The sequence below is a fragment of the Lissotriton vulgaris genome, chromosome 2_1 (genome assembly GCF_964263255.1).
Source record: "Lissotriton vulgaris chromosome 2_1, aLisVul1.2, whole genome shotgun sequence".
Lineage (NCBI taxonomy): Eukaryota > Metazoa > Chordata > Amphibia > Caudata > Salamandridae > Lissotriton > Lissotriton vulgaris.
The window spans coordinates 1,366,197,265-1,366,215,426 of NC_141687.1; positions in this window are offsets into that span (position 1 = coordinate 1,366,197,265).

The window sequence follows — 18,162 nt, forward strand, 5'->3', positions numbered from 1 at the left end:
AGCGCTCCTCCCAGTTCATGGTTAAAGTCTGCATGCTCCAGCATGCAGTTGGTTCTCAGCATGGAAGAGTGCTCACCACACAGCCGGAGTGTTTTCTATTCTCAAAGTGAGAGGCTGAGTTGGAGGGCGGTCGGCTTGGGATGGTAAAACTGTGTCGAGTAATTGTTGATTCCTGCCACTGCACTTCCAGCCTCGCAGTTCCTCCGTTGGCTCGGCTTGGAGACATCGTTAAAGTAATGTGTTCTCTCTGTGTGTGTCACGGACTGTCAGCTGGCAGCAACGCCTTCGCTTCCGTTGGGTGCGGGGTAGACTGGGTTACGCCAATGAACCCTAAACACTACCGGAAGACCACTTAAGGAAGGCTCCCCTCTGCGTGTCATTGGTCTTAAGCTATTATGTCCACGGCTTCCTTTTCCAGTTAGAAAAAGATGATATATATATCTATAAACATATATCTATATACATATATATATCTATATACATACACATATATATATATATACATATATATATATATATATATATTCACTGAAAAAACCATAGGTTATAGACCATATATAGTTAGGGATTAGCATTTACAAAACCTTATTTTATTTGCACAAAACCATTGAAATTCCATATATAGTTAGTTGCACTAACTATATATCGCGGACCCGCAATCCACTGCTAATGATGTCACATATTACATCATTCATGACATGGTCAGTGACATCACTGATGACATCACTGATGACATCTCAAATGGCATCACTGATGACATCACTGATGACAACACCCAGTGACTGTATGTTTCTGTAAAGTTAAAATATGTCTTACATATTGAAGAATGAGTAGATGTATAAGTGTCTGGATGAAGGATTTAGTAGGTGCATGACTGACTGTATGAGAGAATGATTAAATGTGTCTCACTGAGTGCATGGGTTAGTGATTAAAGTGTCTTAATTTGGCAATCATTATATATGTTGTTCTGTAAAGTGCTGCATGTTTAAATCAGTAGCTATATCAGTAACTATATGGGTTATTGAATGGTTGCCCAAGTATTTGTATGGGAGACTGAGTATGTGTGTGGGTGGCTGGGAGGTGTATAACTCTGTGCATAGATGTGTGAGCAGTTGATTCCCTAGGTGTATGGGTTCAAAAGTGCATGTAGAAACAGCTGTATGGACAGTTGACTGTGTGCATGAGTGTATTGGTGAGTAAATGGATATCTCAGTGCTACATGTAAAAGTAAGTACATATGTAAAACACAGTCCATGTGAGAGTTGACATATATAAATAACTGAACATAAGAGCCAGTGAATGTGAGAGTGGCTGTATGAATCATTGTGAACTTGTATCACGGATTGTATAAGAGAGTAAATATGTGTTAGTATATGTTTGAATAAGTAAGGTGTGTATAACTGTATAGTTGAGGAAATGGAGATGTGATTAATTCTTTGCATGACTGACTAGGTGTGTGAGTAACTCCATGGATGTGTGACAGTCTGTGAGTGCCTGTTTACACTGAGTGTATCTAAGGTTATATTAGAGTCTGAAGATGTATTATCACATAAATGATATCATCAGTGATGTAATCAGTAATGTCAAATGAGATGTCAGTGATGTCATCAGTGATGTCATCTGAGATGTCATCAGTGATGTCATCAGTGATGCCATTTGAGATGTCATCAGTGATGTCATCAGTGATGTCACTGACCATGTCATGAATGATGTAATATGTGACATCATTAGCAGTGGATTGCGGGTCCGCGATATATAGTTAGTGCAACTAACTATATATGGAATTTCAATGGTTTTGTGCAAATAAAATAAGGTTTTGTAAATGCTAATCTCTAACTATATATGGTCTATAACCTATGGTTTTTTCAGTGAATTTTCAAGGTTTTATAAATGCAAATTCCTAACTATATATGGTCTATAACCTATGGTTTTTTCTGTGAATTTCATTGGTTTTTTAAAAGCTAATATCTATAGCTGTAAAATATATTCTTTATTACGTGACGTATCACGTAGCCCGTGAGACGCCTCATGATGCAGCGCATAACCGTGACGTATCTTCTCTGCAGCGCAAACCAAACCCAAAACGTAAGCGCGCCAGAGCACGCTTAAAGATATATATTTATTTTTTTAACCTTAATTAGACAAAATCCACACGTGCACATATCACAAACGTTCAAAAAACACAATATGTCGGACTCCCGTTACGCTGCCGGTTAGCTGCCCGGTTAACATACCGGGAAGCACCTTTACCGCGAAAAATTGCATTTTTTTTTCTTTTGCCCCGCAGGGAACTTTAATAGCCCCCTCATCAATCCTAGGGGTTCAGGAGGGGTCTGCCTTACCCCTTTCATTCATTTACACCTTTTTTTTTTCCACCTCTTGTCTCTCGATCCCACAGAGAGACAAGATGGCGGCCGCTCCAGACTGTTTACAATGTTAACAGCCAATCAGCTTCTCCTCAGACTCCCGTTACACTGCCGGTTAGCTTCCCGGTTAGCTGCCCGGTTAGCTGCCCGGTTCGCTGCCCGGTTTGCGTACCAAGACGCGTCTCTACGGCGAAAAAAATTGGATTTTTTTTTTTTTTTGGCCCCGCGTGGCTCTATAATATTCCCCTCATCAATCCTAGGGGGTCAGAAGGGGTCTACCTCGCCCCCTTTCCTTCATTTCCCCCTTTGTTTTGGCCAAGATGGCGGCCGCTCCTGACTGTTTACAATGTTGACAGCCAATCAGCTACTCCTCAGACTCCCGTTACACTGCCGGTTAGCTTCCCGGTTAGCTGCCCGGTTAGCTGCCCGGTTCGCGTACCAAGACGCGTCTCTACGGCGAAAAAATCGGATTTTTTTTTACATTTTTTTTTGGCCCCGTGTGGCTTTATAATATCCCCCTCATCAATCCTAGGGGGTCAGAAGGGGTCTACCTTGCCCTCTTTCCTTCATTTCCCCCTTTGTTTTGGCCTCCTCTTGTCTCTCGATCCTACAGAGAGACAAGATGGCGGCCGCTCCGGACTGTTTACAATGTTGACAGCCAATCAGCTACTCCTCAGACTCCCGTTACACTGCCTGTTAGCTTCCCGGTTAGCTGCCCGGTTAGCTGCCCGGTTCGCGTACCAAGACGCGTCTCTATGGCGAAAAAAATCGGATTTTTCTTTTTTGGGCCCGTGTGGCTCTATAATATCCCCCTCATCAATCCTAGGGGGTCAGAAGGGGTCTACCTTGCCCCCTTTCCTTCATTTCCCCCTTTGTTTTGGCCTCCTCTTGTCTCTCGATCCTACCGAGAGACAAGATGGCGGCCGCTCCGGACTGTTTAGAATGTTGACAGACACCGGAGAGCCAATCAGCTTCGCATCGCAAAGTTCCGTTACGCGAAAAGTACGCGAACTTGAGCGCTGCCCGGAGCGCTGTTACAGATATATATCTTGTTTTAAACGTTAATTTCTCAAAATCCACTGAAGCACATATATTGAGACCTAGCAAAGGCACATCGGGCTAACAGTCCCTACAATTTTGCCAAGTTTCGTGCAAATCCATTCAGCCGTTCGAGCTAAAAGTGAGGCCAACCGCCCTATGGAAAAATGAATGGGAAAAACGTGTTTTGGGACCCCCCTTTTTTCTCGGCCCCCCCTTGACGACCCCCCCCCAAATTTTCAGGGGCTGCTTAGAAACAAAATGTGCCATTTTCCTGAAAATTTCAGCCAATTCCGTCCACAAACGCCAAAGTTATTAGACATAGAATTTTCAAAAGTTCCATAGAGAAAAAATCCTAACTATATATACCTACTGGCTATTGCCAGTAGGTAATATATATATATATATATATATATATATATATATATATATATATATATATATATATATAAATATACTTAATGCATATGTATATAAATATATATTTTTTTCACAAATATTTTTTTTATATATATATATATATATATATATATATAATATTTTTGGAATGACTCTTTTTACCCTAAAAACTAATTCCACCCTGCTCCCTTAAAATACCCCAGCACCCCAAAATCCTAACCCACGCTTACTCCTTAAAATACCCCAGCACCCTGTGGAATTTTAGTTTGCGATCTGAACATCATCTGCGCCAGCTTGTCACCTATGCACTACGTGCACGGCAGCCATTCTAGGTCACCTATGTACTACGCGCACGGCAGCCATTTTAGATATCATGGACTCCCTGTCCACGATCGATCGCCAGCATGCCCCTCTGACCTAGCAAGCATCCTCCGCGCACCCTGGCTCCCCCTCCCTCCTCCTTATGAGCACGACCCTTCTGCGTGACCCTGTCCTTGGGAGTCACGCCAGCGCCTGACCAACACCTCCTCTCCTCCCATGAATGCCCCTCTGTTGATAAACCTCCCCTCTGCGCTGGATTGTCCACACAGTATGAATACCACTCCATTGATGGCCCCTCACCCCGTGTCCGACTGTCCACACAGGTCCGAGGCCATTGCCTAAGCCGAGAGATATCATTTACTGCCCTTATTGTATGAGGTCGCTCTCCTTCAAAGGACCCTCTATTGATCCAGACCTCCCCACCCCCTGTGACATGATCAGGCGCACACATCCTAAGACTCGACGAAACACTCAGCTGCGTGATGACCCTCTCTCTTATCAGCGGATTGAGGACCTCCATTGTGAATGTATATGGGGGTGGGATTAACACGAGGATTACGGGGATGTCGTTTCCCATGCCCTACAAAGTTGTGATTGTATTGAAGGAAGGTCACATGCCATAAACCAGTGTATAAGAGGCCAGGCCTCTGAGTGGCTGTTAGAGCACCTCGAGACGATACCTTGTTGTCTGATCTGATGTGTTCTGCTCCGTCGGAATAAACTTCTGTTTCCTGCCTTCTGGTCTCCGGCGCCTGCCTCATTGCTTGGTAAACTTGAATGGTACAAGGGCGGTTAGCGCCGGGCAAACTTGAGAAAGGTCCTAGCCCTACCTTTTTTCCTACAAATTGGCGTCCCAAAGCGTGGGGCCCATCAGCGACACGTGGATCCAGTGGGAGAGGTCCCGATGACAGAGTGAACGACTGCAACGATCGGGAAGAGCTCATGTCCGATAGACCCTCGTCTGACAGCCGATCATCCGACCTTCACTAGTTCTGAACAGACCTCTCTCGAGTGATCTACGGTCCTGACTGGGAACCATCAGGAGTGCCACGGACATCACGAAGGAGAGAGGACGATCGGGCGCTGGATCCAGAGGACAGGAAACCGTCCATGCGGTCCGGGTAAGGTCGTGTAAACACGACGAATTGAGGAAAATTGTTTTTGTTTAGATAATACTAGTATTACGCTTTGTTGAAACCCTCTGGAGATTCACTGTCTGCAAACGGGGAAAAACAAACAGGCTCTCTCTTTGCAAACAGTGAAGGATAGGTAACGCAGACTTTTGTCCCCATTGTAATCCGTCGTGCCTATCTTTCTCCCCCACTGTTTCCCGAACTGTCGTTCGTGGATTATTGTCTGGAGATTCTTTGTCTGTAAACAGAGAAGAACAAGGTCTCTCTTTGCAGGTAGAGAAAGAGTGGGTAGCGATAACTTTTCGTGCCCACTTATTCTCCCCACTGAATTGTTTGATTGGCCGATTGTTCGGTATTGGTTCGTTTGAGGTATTCACAGCCGCCAAACAACGGAGAATAGAAATACTCTGCCTAGTCTTTGCCCGCTGTGATAAGATAGGTAGTGCAGATTTTTGTCCCCGGTGTAAACCGTCATGCCTATCTTCTCCCCACTGGTTGGTAGCCTGTTTAGCCCGGACCGCTTGTTAGAGATGAACCATCCAGCTCCACTGGAGGGCACCCCTAATAAGGACATGTTCACTAAGTATGGACTAGTCGCTATAGCCTACACTAGACTATGGCATAAATACACGAAAAAGAACCCTGAAAGTCAGTGGCCACTGATAGGTTCCTTTAGTGAAAATAAAATAAAAACATTAGAAATAGCGCTCCAGAAAAATAAGACCACGCCCACCATGCTCGATAGTATCGGCATGTGGCGCAAAGAAACGGAACAACGAAAGAAAAGAGAAGAAGCGAAAGTAGGGAAAGAATTACGAAAGGCAGCCCACCTAGCCGCAAAGCAACTAGAAGAGGAAATAAAAGAAAGAAACGAAGCTACACAAAACCAAGAATCAGGGTCAACAGGCCAATGTCCTGTTAGGACCCCCTCTGCGCTCTACCCTGAACTACCCTCCAAACAACGGGCAAACGATGAGTTATTGCTAGGTCCCCCAATCATCTACATGCCCCCTCCATATGCTCCCAGCCAACAAAACCTGCAAGCCCCGAGTGTGAGTGAAAGTGACCCTAGTGCTAGTGCACCGGCCCTCATGGCCTCCGCACCAGCCGCATTAACAACTTCGTTAGACGACCCCGAGGCTAGCAAACAATCATCAGCCAGGTTAAATAGGTTAAGCAAAGATGAGCGGGATGGGATCGACAAAATAGCGAAGACATTGGTAGAACGAAGGGAGAGCGAAGAATACACAATGAGCGTGTATAATTCATATGCCGACAGCCACAGACGGCATTTCATTTTGCGATTCAGCTTCCACGCCCTGAACGCGTATGAAGATAGATACCAGAGTAAGGGTCCCGCTAAACTAACAACACTGTATAGGAAGATTGATGTCGGAGATGGGACTGAACGTGAGGCGACGGAGCTCTTCATACAAATGCTTGAGGTCTTCCGCCACCTCGCAGAACAGAAACCAGAAACCAAGGTTACGGCCCCTGAAACAACCTCGGCAGAAGTAGCCAATACTATGATGCCTATCAGAGAAGCGGCTCCTTACTGGATCCCGCCACGGGGCCAGGGAACGAGCGATGATATTAATAATGAACATGCAAAGGGAAGGGTTGTGTACAATTGGGTTTACCAACCATGGGACCGACAAGACATCCTAACCTTCAAGCAAACCTTGCCCGACTTAAGAAAGAACCCGACGGCATTTTATACTGAATTAGGCACAGCCTTGGGCTCGACAATAATGACTTTAGCAGATATTGACTTGTTCTTTGGGTTGTGCCTGCCAGCTGATGTGTGGAAGCAAATCCGGAAAGTCGACCACACGGATCTGTTTGGACATACCTGGGACCAACTCGGTAAACTAGATAGACAGCGAGAGCCGGGGAGTAAACCAGTGAAGGACATACTGGAACTCCCAGATAAAATAGTCCAGAAATTAAAAACACTGGTCCCGGAGAGAAAAGTAGACTGGTCGATAGTCACGGCCTGTCGACAGAAACCCCAGGAAGATGTGTCAGAATACTTCTCCCGATTCGAGACCGTGTTCTCCGACTACAGTGGCCAGGACATGACCACTGCAACCGGACAGCACCTGTTCGTACAAAATTACGTAAAAGGCCTAACACAAGAGGTCTCTCAAAAACTGCAGACGAGCGAGAGTAGTTGGGGAGCCTCCAAACCTGCAGCTATCCTTCAGATGGCTCAGTATTACGAGCACCAAAAGAATGAGAATGATAGGGTGTCTGAGAAAAAGAAGAAAGATTTGAAGGAAAGGGTAATGATAGCACAGATACAGGGTATAGCCCTAGGACGGGAACATCAAAGGGGGAACTACCAATCAGCCACCCCCAGAGATCTACCTCCTAAAGATCACTCTCCCACACCCCACACTGGACGTAGAGACGTTAGCAATGACCAATGTGCCTTCTGCAAAGGGTTTGGACATTGGAAACACCAGTGTCCGGTTCTGATAGAAATGAACAGAAATAGGGAGTCCAGGGATGTGGCGGGTGGTCCGAGGAATAGAATACAGGGACGAGGGAGCCCCAACGACACCAATAATGACAGATCAGGAAAACTGAACACATTTGACCGTCCCCGACAGAACCAATATCAGCTATCCGAAGGTGAACATGCCCCCGACTTTGCATAGGACTGCCAGGGGCAAGGGAGGGATCCAGTCGAGCTCTGTGTTGACCAGCAAGGTCCTTATGTCACCGCTAAGGTCTTGGGTACAGAGTCTCCATTCTTGGTAGACACTGGGGCGACACGTAGTGTGTTATCAAAACGACTGATTCCAAGGGCACCCTTGTCTGGCTCACACATAACGTCGATAGGTTTCGATGGGACGCCCTCCACTAACCCCCTGTCCGTACCTATTACCTTTGACCTAGAAAACAACACTACTGACGCGACATTTCTCCTCTCCTCCAACTCCCCTGACGCCATTATGGGCATTGACTTACTGAAACATTTTCGAGCTACCATTAGGTGTTCCCCAGATGGAATACGAGTCATCCTGTACGACAACCCAGGCCTGTCCAGATCCCGTCCCCCACGACACATGTGCACCATAACTGACGCTGACATATCCTTGCTTGACACCCTGCCTCCGTACCTATGGGCCAAAAATGACTCTGATGTGGGGCGAATGATGATTGATCCTATTCACATAACTGTACGACAGGACGCTATGCTCCCGAAACTCCCGCAGTATCGGATATCGCCAGAGGGTGAGAAGGCACTGGTAGCGATCATTCAGTCTCTGGTAGACGCAGGAGTGGTTGAAGAAGTGGTTAGCAACGTCTGCAACAGCCCAATCCTACCTATTATTAAGAAGCAAGGTGAAGGAGATGAGAAAGCGTACCGCTTCATCATCGACTTGCGAGAGATTAACAAAGTAGTTGTACCCCAATACCCTGTGGTATCTGATATCACCACCATTCTAACCCTCATCCCGTCCACTGCCACCACCTTCACTGTTATCGACCTTAAGAACGCGTTTTTCTCTATCCCCATCCATCCAGACAGCCGATATCTCTTCGGCTTCACTTTAAAATCCCGTTCGTACCGATTTTGTAGAGCTCCCCAGGGGTACACTGAAAGTCCCAGCATTTATAGCCAGGCCCTCAAAAGACAGCTGGATGCCTTCCAGCTACCAGAGGGAGTGGTGTTGATCCAATATGTCGATGATATCCTTTTGGCGGCTGACACCACCCCGCTTGCAACGACAGCCACCATTCAACTCCTACACTTCCTTGCAGAAAATGGCCATAAAGTCTCCAAAAAGAAGTTGCAGTTCTGCCAGCCACAGGTGACTTACCTGGGCCATCTCCTGTCCAAAGAAGGGAGAAAACTTACACCCGACCGAATCCAAACCATCCTAGATACCCCCATCCCGAAAACACAAAAGCAGGTCCGCTCTTTGGTTGGCCTAACCTCTTTTTGCAGACAGTGGTTGCCTAATTACAGCCTCATTGTGAAACCATTACTTGCCCTACTGACCAAGGATGCCCCCTCCCCGTTCCCTTGGACCGCTGAGTGTCAAGCCTCCTTTAAGGAATTACGGGATGCACTCTGCTCAGCGCCCGTCCTCGGAACGCCGGATTACTCCAAACCCTTCTCCCTCTTCACCCACGAAAGGGAGGGATGTGCATTGTCCGTCCTAACTCAATCGATTGGTCCTAAGCAGCGCCCTTGTGCCTACTTCTCCGCCACTCTTGACCCTGTAGCCAGAGCTTTGCCTGCCTGCCTTCGAGCAGTAGCCGCCGCTGCTGTCTCTATCCGTCAGAGCGAGGGAATTGTACTTTCCAACTCCCTCACAGTGCTAGTACCCCATGCAGTCGACACCCTCTTGAATCAGACAAAGACCCAGCACCTGACTAGTGCACGACTGACAGGGTATGAACTGACGCTACTTGCACCCCACATCACCCTAAAAAGGTGCACGACTTTGAATCCTGCCACATTGTTGCCCCTGCCTGAAAATGACCCTGACATCCCCCCCATCCATGACTGTGTGACCCTCACGGACGAACAAACTAGGAGTAGGGTTGACCTCCGAGACACTGCTTTTACTGACCCCGATGGAGAGCTATGGGTAGACGGCTCATGCATCAAACACCCAGATGGCACCACCTCAGCTGCCTATGCAGTAACAACAGCCCGAACAGTAGTTGAGACAGCCTGCATCACACAACGATCTGCCCAAGCAGCAGAGCTGATAGCCCTCACTCGAGCATGCATCATAGCCGAAGGGACCACCACGAACGTATATACGGACAGCCAGTATGCCTTCGGAGTGGTCCACCATTTTGGGCTCCTGTGGAGGGAGAGGGGATTCCTGACGTCCCACGGCACCCCAATCCTCCACGGAGATTTAGTCTCCGCCCTGATTGAAGCAGTTCTCCTCCCCAAACGATTAGCGGTGATAAAATGTCAGGCACACAAAAAGGTGACAGACTTAGTTGGACAAGGGAATGCATTGGCTGACAGTACTGCACGAACCACAGCTGAGAATAGGACGGTGACACGCATGTACGTGACCAGGTCACAAGCAGAAACATGGAGTGACACAAGGACAATGATCAGAGACATACAATCGGCCAGCACCCCTCACGAGCTGACTAAATGGGCAGGGGTGGGTTTGAAGGATGAGGAAGGCTGTTGGCGAACGAAGGATGCAAGCAAATGGATGCTGCCCGACTCATACCTGATTCCCATACTGACAATGGCTCACTCCCCCGCACACATAGGATCTGCACCCATGATCGAACTCATTTCCAAAGTCTGGCATAACGACAAAATCCCTGACTCAGCCAGACGCCTAGTTCAGCAGTGCCTTATCTGTCTGCAACACAACCCCGGGAAAGGGACTGTAGTACCCCGGGGAGGGTTTGGGACCCCCAATCACCCCTTTGAGGTCCTTCAAATGGATTATATCCAACTAGAGAGATGCCAAAACCTGAAGTATGTACTAGTCATCGTATGTGCCTTCAGCAAATGGGTAGAAGCCTATCCAACCCGTGACAACACTGCCATGACTACTGCCAAAGTACTACTGAAGGAATTCTTCCCTCGCTATGGCCTTTGCCGAATTTTATGGAGCGACAATGGTCCCCACTTCATAGCTGAGGTTATCCAGCTAATCCTGAAAGGGTTGGGGGTGAAGCAACGATTCCATGCGGTCTTCCACCCCCAATCCGCTGGTCTAGTGGAACGCCACAATGCCACACTCAAGCTGAAACTGGCAAAAATAGTGGCCACCACTGGACTTAACTGGCCGGATGCCCTCCCACTGGCTTTGTTATCAATGCGCTCCACTCCCACTAAGCACCATTTGACCCCCTACGAGGTCGTGTTTGGGCGGCCTATGAACCTCTGGACTGCTCCCAAACCGACCTCCATTCATGACGTCCCAGACGTCCTACTATCTGATTATTTGTGCAAGTTGACTAAAACGTTGTCTGTCATTCATCAACAGGTGCAGCAGGCCATCCCCGATGCTTCCAGGGGCCCCGGTCACGACATCCAACCGGGAGATTTCGTATTGATACGAAATTTCCAACGAACCAAGAGTCTGGAACCTCGGTGGACGGGCCCCTGGCAAGTGCTGATCACCACCCGAACGGCGCTCCGAGTGGAGGGGAAGAGGCACTGGCTGCACGCGCATCATTGCCGAAAAGTCTCTGCAAACCTGGTCACGACAGAAAAACGTCAGCGCCCAAGAAGAGCTCCTGAACAAAGACCGACCGATATTGGACTGTTATCCAGATACTGGGGCACTCGAACTTGCGAAATTCTCTGATCCTACTGTGCCATCCAGAGAAGGGTATTTCCTGCGTCGAAAGGAGGGAGTCTCGGCTAAGTAGGCCACGGACTAAGTTAAATCTCAGAACGGTGACCTAAACACAATCAAGGGTTGCCGGGAGAGAAGCTAAACGAAGTCTGTGGTTCTGCCCACTACCGAGCCCCTTGAAGGTGATGGAAGCGCCAAATAAGAAGATGATGGAAGCGCCAGATAAGAAGATGATGGAAGCAACGGGAAATACCCAGTATAGAAATCCAAAGACTGACAACCTGCACAAATCGAAGACAATTGCACTCTTCATTGTCTTCCTCTTCTGCCTCCTCCTCATGACCTCCTTCTGGATCCTGGAGGAGAGCACACCGGCTCATGAGACATTGCTACCTACTGCACAGCCAACACCCCTGAAAGAGCATCACCTGATCTCTCTGTCGCCTCAGCTCCGAGAAAGGCGCAGGGAATTCTGGAACAATTCCTTCGTGCAACTGTTGCACCAACACAACCTTGCTGCAAATGCTACGAACTGTTGGATCTGCGGGTTGCTCCCGCATGCCACTGGACACTCCATCCCCTTCATCCCTTCACCCTTCTCGATTCACGGCTCTTGCCTCGCCTGGTTGATCCTTATGCAAGAAAGCCACAGGGACAATGCCACCTCCAGCCGGACAGTGTCACTCTTCTACTCTGGGTTCTGGCTAAACAAAACAGGAAAAACTCCAGCTGCCCTGTGTCCTGCGCTCGCAGGCGCCACCTTCATCAAAGACATTCCAGCCAAAGAACGCGTCGAAGTACAGGTGCTCCACAATCCGGCCAGAACCACCTTCACTCATCTGCAAAAACAAACTACCGCCACTCTAACTGTGGCCCTGTCTGTCATCAATGTCACAGGTCTCGTGTGTCTCGAAGGCCAGGGAACACAACTGGTGGGTCACAGCGCCTGCCGAATCACCAGAACATTGGACTCAGCTGACCCCCCTTCCTTTGTTGCTTCTCCAAACATGTACTTTGTGTGTGGCACCAAGGCTTACACCTGGCTCCCGAAAGGCTGGAAGGGCACCTGTTATATTGCCTTCGTTCTTCCACCCACATATGTAGCCCCTGCCAACCACCACCGGCAGAGGCGTGCAGACGACCTTGGACAAGCCGACTCCACTGGAGCACAGTTCCTGGATGCAGCAAAGGGACTTGTTCCTCTGTGGGGCCCAATGGCAAACAGCCGTGCTATCCGACACCTGACCCAGGCAGTAGAAACAACGATCAACATCACGGCTGGTATCCTCGCCAACAACACTGCGGAGCTTCAGGCGGTCCGCCTCGTGACCCTTCAAAATAGACTTGTCCTAGACGTGGTCCTAGCCGACCGAGGAGGAGCATGCCGCATCATCGGATCCAGCTGCTGCACCTACGTGCCAGACAACTCGCCTTCGGTCTACAAAGCCATCGAACACCTCCACAGACTGTCCTCAGAGGTTCACCAAGAACAGGAAGGATGGTCGCTTGGGAGTTGGTTTTGGGACACTTTGAAAAATTGGGGTTGGAAGTTGTTTTCCTTTGTACTGATACCTATTGTGATATTATGTGGGTGTTGCCTAGGTATCCAATGTCTGCCACCCTTGTTCGGCCTCGTTTCTCACTGTATGTGCCCAAAGACTTTGGACTTCCGAAATGAGCACATGAGCCCCCTCTATGAAGTAGAGATACGTGGTCTTATGGGGATAAATCCGAACTGACAAGTTGGCGAGACATGTTAAAAGGGAGGACTGTGGAATTTTAGTTTGCGATCTGAACATCATCTGCGCCAGCTTGTCACCTATGCACTACGTGCACGGCAGCCATTCTAGGTCACCTATGTACTACGCGCACGGCAGCCATTTTAGATATCATGGACTCCCTGTCCACGATCGATCGCCAGCATGCCCCTCTGACCTAGCAAGCATCCTCCGCGCACCCTGGCTCCCCCTCCCTCCTCCTTATGAGCACGACCCTTCTGCGTGACCCTGTCCTTGGGAGTCACGCCAGCGCCTGACCAACACCTCCTCTCCTCCCATGAATGCCCCTCTGTTGATAAACCTCCCCTCTGCGCTGGATTGTCCACACAGTATGAATACCACTCCATTGATGGCCCCTCACCCCGTGTCCGACTGTCCACACAGGTCCGAGGCCATTGCCTAAGCCGAGAGATATCATTTACTGCCCTTATTGTATGAGGTCGCTCTCCTTCAAAGGACCCTCTATTGATCCAGACCTCCCCACCCCCTGTGACATGATCAGGCGCACACATCCTAAGACTCGACGAAACACTCAGCTGCGTGATGACCCTCTCTCTTATCAGCGGATTGAGGACCTCCATTGTGAATGTATATGGGGGTGGGATTAACACGAGGATTACGGGGATGTCGTTTCCCATGCCCTACAAAGTTGTGATTGTATTGAAGGAAGGTCACATGCCATAAACCAGTGTATAAGAGGCCAGGCCTCTGAGTGGCTGTTAGAGCACCTCGAGACGATACCTTGTTGTCTGATCTGATGTGTTCTGCTCCGTCGGAATAAACTTCTGTTTCCTGCCTTCTGGTCTCCGGCGCCTGCCTCATTGCTTGGTAAACTTGAATGGTACAAGGGCGGTTAGCGCCGGGCAAACTTGAGAAAGGTCCTAGCCCTACCTTTTTTCCTACAACCCTTAAACACTAACCCATCCTGGCCCTAGAAATACCTCTGTACCCCAACACCAAAACCTAGCCCTGAACCCTAAAAATACCCCTGTACCCCAAAACTCAAACCTAGCCCTGAACCCTAAAAATACCCCTGTTCCCCAAACCCCAAACCTACCCCTGAACCCTAAAAATACCCCTGTACCCCAAAACCCAAACCTAGCCCTGAACCCTAAATTACCCCTGCAATCCAAAACCCAAACACACCCCTGAACCCTAAAAATACCCCTATACCCCAGAACCCAAACCTAGCCCTGTACCCTAAAAATACCCCTGTACCCCAAAACTCAAACTTAGCCCTGAAGCCTAAAAATACCCCTGTACCCCAATACCCAAACCTATTCCTTAACCCTTAAATACCCCTGTACCCCATAACCCAAACCCATCCTTACAATACCCCTGAACCCTTAAAACATATACCCCAACACCCCCAAACTAAAACCATATACTTACCTTAAACTTAAATTTAAATAACATATGCTTTTACCATTCATGCATTTACGAATTTCATTGTAAAAGCAAGCGTGGTAAAAGCATATAAAATGTAATGGTATGCGTTATAATAGTATTGCGGAGTAAAGGTACTTGCGTTGTAATGGTATGAGGAGTGAAGGTATTCGGAGTGAAAGTTGCAGAGTGTAGGTGTTTTACCAAGGTCAATACGTGTCTGGACATAGTCCCATATGTTTGTTGGGCAAAATGACAGTCCCCTACGTAGCACCTGCTCCTCCATGTTCGTTAGATTTCGTTTGGCCAGGTTAACGATGGTCAGGTCTTCTTGACTCACTTTTTGTTGGTCCCTCTTTTGCTCCTTGTTACCCTCGGGGTGTATTGTAGATTTACTTTTTTTACCCGTTCTTATTTTCCTTTTTCTAATTCTGGGGGACTTGTCCTCTGCAGGAGTGTTCGACATGACTGCTGGATTATTTGATATTCCTGGGGAAAATGTACTCTTCTACCTACATTCTCTGTCATGCTTGACGCTCCTTCTGATTCTGATTGCTCAGCCTCTATTTCCGATTCTGATGTATCTCTTGTCATTACTATATTGAATGTTTTGCCTCTTGGATTGATATTCTCGGAAGGTCAAATTTCTTTGCAAATGTCAGGATCCTGCCTGATTCATAATCATGCTGGTCTCTTGCAAATTTCTCATGTTTACATTTTCTAATCACTTCTTCATATTTAATTAAACGTTGTTTCATCTGCTGTCTTAGATTTTCTGCTGTTTCTTTTTCCGAATCCTCAGCAATCAGCTCTTCCAGTTTCTTTATTTTTTCCATTAATTTTGCTCAGTCACTGATCGCATACTTTATCAGAATTTCTACCATTCCTTTCGCTGATCGTGTGTTATGATCTGACCATTCCAATAAAAAATTGGGATCCGGATTCTAATTCGATGGCACTGTAAATATTCTCAACCCTCGGGGAATGCGATCTACTTCAAGATAGTGCTTTAGTGATGTTGATTCACACCACTTACGTATTTCTTTTTCATACGTTTTTTCCAGTAATTGGAACAGTCCTTTTAGTGAATTTGGGGCCACACTGCCCCCTTGTTTACTTTTTTCTTTTGTGTCTTCAGGTTTCTGCTCACCTCAAATGTCTGCTTCTCTAACAAATCAGGAGCTGCTTCCCACCTAAACTTGAGAACTACCCAGAGTTCCCTTCTTCTTCTTTGCATAATTTATTCATCACTCTATGCCTGAAAGGGTATTTTTTTAACATATACTGGGTGCTCCCTTGTGTCTGGACAAAGCTGTACCCCTCTGAGGAGCTCTAATTAGAGCAGAACACTGTGTCAGGGGTTGCTTTTACTCATTTCAGGTTGGCTTGGTTGGTATTTTACCAATTCAAAGCTGTAATATTGTGCCTGGAGTGGAAAAAGGCTTTTGTCATTTTACAGCTCGGCGAGGATAGCACTGTGCTAGTTCTATGCTTAAAGACTTTGCTGTAGAAATGGCAAAGGACTTTGTCCCTTTCTATCTCGGTATGGATGACACTGTGCTAATACTATGCTTAAAGAGTTTGATAGGAAAGCAGATATCTGAGGTGAACAGATCAAGAGTGTCGCTGGTGTTGACAGTGCTCTATACAGGAGCTGCTTTTCACCTAAACTTGAGAGCAACCCAGAGTTTGCTGCTTCTTTTTTGCATAATTTATTCATCACTCTATGCTTGAAAGGATATTCTTTTGATATATATATATATATATATATATATATATATATCCAGAAATATGCAGGTCCCAACTTTAAAGAGCAGCCACACACGAACACATTCAATGATGTTTATTTCATCCAACTCGCCAGCAGGTGCAAACCAGCGATGTACTCCTTCATCTGCTGCCATGCCAAACGCGTTTCGAGAGCTGCTGCTCTCTTCGTCAGTGGCCAGGTGCTTCTGAGTCCATGGCGCGCCTCATAAGTTTTCAGTCCCCGCCCCCTGGGTGTGTCACCTTCCCAGCGGCGTTTCTGGGCTTTGTAGTCCTTGTATTCAGAGAGGCGTGTGCATGGAAATGCGGGCGAAATGCTCCCAAGTGGGTGGGAGTACACACCGATAGCTGACACCTGCCCCGCTTCTCAGTGGGTGAAAGCATGTTGCGCGGACATTCCTGCAATGCCCAACGCTGTCCGTGTCCTTGTTAGCCCAATGTCGGTGGTAACGTAGGTTCTGCCACAGCAGCAGGCTGCTCCTCACGACCAGGGCGGCCGTTTTTAAATCCAGAAATATGCAGGTCCCAACTTTAAAGAGCAGCCACACACGAACACATTCAATGATGTTTATTTCATCCAACTCGCCAGCAGGTGCAAACCAGCGATGTACTCCTTCATCTGCTGCCATGCCAAACGCGTTTCGAGAGCTGCTGCTCTCTTCGTCAGTGGCCAGGTGCTTCTGAGTCCATGGCGCGCCTCATAAGTTTTCAGTCCCCGCCCCCTGGGTGTGTCACCTTCCCAGCGGCGTTTCTGGGCTTTGTAGTCCTTGTATTCAGAGAGGCGTGTGCATGGAAATGCGGGCGAAATGCTCCCAAGTGGGTGGGAGTACACACCGATAGCTGACACCTGCCCCGCTTCTCAGTGGGTGAAAGCATGTTGCGCGGACATTCCTGCAATGCCCAACGCTGTCCGTGTCCTTGTTAGCCCAATGTCGGTGGTAACGTAGGTTCTGCCACAGCAGCAGGCTGCTCCTCACGACCAGGGCGGCCGTTTTTAAATCCAGAAATATGCAGGTCCCAACTTTAAAGAGCAGCCACACACGAACACATTCAATGATGTTTATTTCATCCAACTCGCCAGCAGGTGCAAACCAGCGATGTACTCCTTCATCTGCTGCCATGCCAAACGCGTTTCGAGAGCTGCTGCTCTCTTCGTCAGTGGCCAGGTGCTTCTGAGTCCATGGCGCGCCTCATAAGTTTTCAGTCCCCGCCCCCTGGGTGTGTCACCTTCCCAGCGGCGTTTCTGGGCTTTGTAGTCCTTGTATTCAGAGAGGCGTGTGCATGGAAATGCGGGCGAAATGCTCCCAAGTGGGTGGGAGTACACACCGATAGCGGACACCTGACCCGCTTCTCAGTGGGTGAAAGCATGTTGCGCGGACATTCCTGCAATGCCCAACGCTGTCCGTGTCCTTGTTAGCCCAATGTCGGTGGTAACGTAGGTTCTGCCACAGCAGCAGGCTGCTCCTCACGACCAGGGCGGCCGTTTTTAAATCCAGAAATATGCAGGTCCCAACTTTAAAGAGCAGCCACACACGAACACATTCAATGATGTTTATTTCATCCAACTCGCCAGCAGGTGCAAACCAGCGATGTACTCCTTCATCTGCTGCCATGCCAAACGCGTTTCGAGAGCTGCTGCTCTCTTCGTCAGTGGCCAGGTGCTTCT